Source organism: Micropterus dolomieu, linkage group LG21 (genome assembly GCF_021292245.1).
Source record: "Micropterus dolomieu isolate WLL.071019.BEF.003 ecotype Adirondacks linkage group LG21, ASM2129224v1, whole genome shotgun sequence".
Taxonomy (NCBI): domain Eukaryota; kingdom Metazoa; phylum Chordata; class Actinopteri; order Centrarchiformes; family Centrarchidae; genus Micropterus; species Micropterus dolomieu.
The window spans coordinates 34,906,514-34,910,536 of record NC_060170.1 but is presented as its reverse complement, the minus strand read 5'-3'; the positions used below and the strand labels follow the sequence as shown (position 1 = coordinate 34,910,536).

General features: G+C 39.4%; 1 long non-coding RNA gene across 1 annotated transcript in view; it reads right to left on the bottom strand.

Annotated features, from left to right (window-relative positions):
* The window catches only part of LOC123960235, a 4,256-nt gene extending 1,173 nt beyond the window's left edge, over window positions 1–3,083 (bottom strand). Inside the window, exon 1 of the long non-coding RNA XR_006822483.1 lies at window positions 2,765–3,083. This is a non-coding gene — a long non-coding RNA (uncharacterized LOC123960235). The remainder of the gene's footprint in view (window positions 1–2,764) is intronic.
* Between the last annotated feature and the right edge of the window lie 940 nt (window positions 3,084–4,023).

The following is a 4,023-nucleotide window of genomic DNA, read 5'->3' as shown; positions in this document are numbered from 1 at the left end:
ACAATAAAATAAAAGGGATAAAATAAAGTCAAATAAAATCGGGAAAGGCTCTCCTATAAAAGTATGTTTTAAGAAGGGACTTAAAAGAGTTCACTGACTCAGCCGACCTGATTTCCTCGGGCAGGCTGTTCCAGAGCCTCGGGGCCCTGACAGCAAACGCTCTGTCCCCTTTAGTTTTCAGTCGAGACTCTGGAACAGACAACAGACCTCTGCCCGAGGATCTCAAGGTACGTGCTGGTGCGTATGGGACTAAAAGGTCAGAAATATAACAAGGCGAGAGGCCATGAAGAGCTTTAAAAGTGATCAATAGAATTTTAAAGTCAATTCTAAAACATACTGGGAGCCAGTGTAATGAAGCTAAAATAGGAGTAATGTGGTCATATTTCTTTGTTCTGGTTAAAAGCCTGGCAGCTGAGTTCTGGACAGTCTGGAGTCGATCAATAGATTTTTGGGTTAAACAGGTGAAAAGGATGTTGCAATAATCCAGGCGTGATGAGATGAAGGTGTGTAAAATGGTCTCTGTGTCCTTAAAAGTTAACATAGATCGAATTTTTGCTATATTTCTAAGTTGATAAAAACATGATTGAACAAGCTTTGTGGTGTGCTGCTCGAAATTTAAATCACTATCAAACCAGACACCAAGGTTCTTTGCCACAGGCTTAATGTGATTTACTAGGGAACCAGCAGATGGCAATATTTGATTTCCCATCTGCTGGGACCCGATGACCAGGATTTCTGTTTTGTCTGAGTTCAGCTGGAGGAAATTATTTGACATCCATTTTTTAACTTCACAAAGGCAGTTGTTAAGTGAACTCAGCATTCCAGGGTCTGTGGATCTGACGGGCAAGTATATTTGTGTGTCATCAGCATAAATATGAAAAGAAATGCCATGTTTATGGATAATATGTCCAAGGGGAAGCAGATACAACCCAACTAACGTTAAAGTAGCTATGACACAGGATACATGGTTCGGCGTATTTTAATATTCATAGTGGGCTCAACAGTAATAGAATATTCTGATAAATGATATAAAGTGACCAGATGTCTGAGATCAAAACTGGGAACATAATCTACGAAAAGGGAGAAAAACGTTGACATTTCCAGTTTGACTATCAATTTTTTTCTATTTTAAATTAATACTATTACTTCTATACAGAGTTTTTTTCTGTATTTAGCCAGGGTAAGGGAACCAAAAATGGGGACTGTCCCTGAAGCCTGGGACGTCTGTTCAACCTATGATATGTGATGATATGATAGGTATATTGCAAATCCATGACTATAAATATGATAGCGAAGCAGAAACAGATAGTGAGAGTAAAGTCAGATATTTTAACAATTTGAACCAATACAATATATGATTAATAAACAAACAATATATGATTAAATTATATTAGTCTACTTGAAGCTTTTTATATTTGTCCCTCTCTGTCACACACACACAATGTACTAACATGTTCTTCTGCATCCATCTCCTCCCAGCCCGTTCAGCAGCCCAACACACACACAGACACACATGTAAGCTTTGCATGAGCTAAAACTGGGAGTACGACCGGTTCAAGATGGCAGCCGCATTTCGTCTACCTCTATATATGTCTATGATTAGAAACGTACAACTTCTTCTTCTTCTTCTGCTGCTCCTGCTGCTGCTGCTTATATATATTGTTATGCATGACTTACTAGTCTGTTCCAGTAGAAACCCCAATGCTAGATAATGCTGGAGCTGGGACTTGCAAAGATTTTCTCTTCAAGGGAATCGATGTTGCAGGACTTGTCTCGTAGCTGGAGCAACAGCAGCATCAATAAATGCTACATGACACAGTCGCATACGACTGTAATACGTTACTGTACTGTAATCCACAATGTGTTACATCTTTGTAGGGTTTGCTCATCTGGCCTAATAAACTGAACATCCCAAAAACTATCACATCTAGTGCAAGTATGATCACCAACAGACAATATGGAAAACGTAAGCAAAGAGTGTGTAAAAATGTCCCTGTTTCTGTACCACAGTCCATTATAAACCACATCATGGGAATGTTTACTAAGCCATAGTCAGGTGAGGATCAAGGGTGCTCTACAATATAATATAACACAAATAAGTACTGACAGCCATAACTTGAGCTTGTATGTACCTTAGAAGCAATACAAACAAATTGTTGTTTCTAATGCAAATTCTGACAATAAGCATAATTAGTCACTTGCTGTGTGTTAAGTGTTGTTATCGTAATGCTGTTAGCAGTAAGAAATAAATGTTTTCCACCAAGGCAGTAAACATTTAGCTTGCTAATCTGAGCCACCATGCTTCCTCTTGCAATGATACCGTTTCTTTAGCTAATTGCAATCATCAGCTGATTGTCTCACAAACACAAAAGACACATTTCTGTTCACTAAACAAAGCGAAGCGCTGGAGAACAACCTCCGAAATAACAATCCAACTAACGTAAACGTTACATATTTAACAGGGTAGTAAAGGTTTAGCTGGCTAATATGAGCTGTTAGCTGTAGGCTAACGTTACTGTTAATAATAATACTAATCAGCTGACTGTCACACCAACTAACCGGCACATTTATCCCCACATAGCGAAGCCATAACACAGCGAGGGAGAAGAACTAAGTTACATGAAACAATCCAACAACATATTTTACACCACTGACAAGGGAAAGTCACTTCTCACGGTGTCTATAGCTAGCTTCTGGCTAATGCTAACATCATCAAACAACAGTTTTCATTTGCAATGCTAAAGTTGGAATAGCGTTACCTTACCTGTCCAGCAGAAAATAGACAACTTCGGCGTCGCTTTGAAAACATTTTTCCCTCTTTAGACCCTTCTTCCATCTGGGAAAAGCCACACCGATGTTTTCCCGTGATTTCTGCCTGCGTAGCTCCCGTTATTAAGTCTGGCTTCTTAAAGCATTCACCCTCCGTCGGCTCTTGTGCTAAATAATAGCTGTGGTCCTGCATTTGCCCAAAATTCCACTTCTAATAAAGGAGAGATTCTTTTTCTACTACATAGTAGTTAGAAACGTAATATACACAGACGCCCACCGACCGCTGCTGTCTACTGGCGCGGACGAGCCGTGGGGCCGCCATCTTGAACCGGTCACCCGCTCCACTCAGTGTAATCTGTGCGCACGTGCGATGAGCTGTCGGCGCATTTAATTAATCACAACTCACTGAACACCGAACTATGCAAAGGTCATAGATGTAATAATAATAATAATCTTTATTTTCAAAAACAAGTTACAAAGTGCTTAAACAAGTGTAAAGACAGTAATACCCAAGAGACAATAATACAAAAAACAATACAAGATAAAAGCATGAAAACATTGAAAAGACTAAAATACACGTTTAAGATAAATATAAAATTAGTAAAATAGAATAAAATGAAAGGGATAAAATAAAGGCTCTCCTATAAAAGTATGTTTTAAGAAGGGACGTAAAAGAGTTCACTGACTCAGCCGACCTGATTTCCTCGGGCAGGCTGTTCCAGAGCCTCGGGGCCCGACAGCAAACGCTCTGTCCCCTTTAGTTTTCAGTTGAGACTCTGGAACAGACAACAGACCTCTGCCCGAGGATCTCAAGGTACGTGCTGGTGCGTATGGGACTAAAAGGTCAGAAATATAACAAGGCGAGAGGCCATGAAGAGCTTTAAAAGTGATCAATAGAATTTTAAAGTCAATTCTAAAACATACTGGGAGCCAGTGTAATGAAGCTAAAATAGGAGTAATGTGGTCATATTTCTTTGTTCTGGTTAAAAGCCTGGCAGCTGAGTTCTGGACATTCTGGAGTCGATCAATAGATTTTTGGGTCAAACAGGTGAAAAGGCTGTTGCAATAATCCAGGCGTGATGAGATGAAGGCGTGTAAAATGGTCTCGGTGTCCTTAACATAGATCGAATTTTTGCTATATTTCTAAGTTGATAAAAACATGATTGAACAAGCTTTGTGGTGTGCTGCTCGAAATTTAAATTACTATCAAACCAAACACCAAGGTTCTTTGCCACAGGCTTAATGTGATTTACT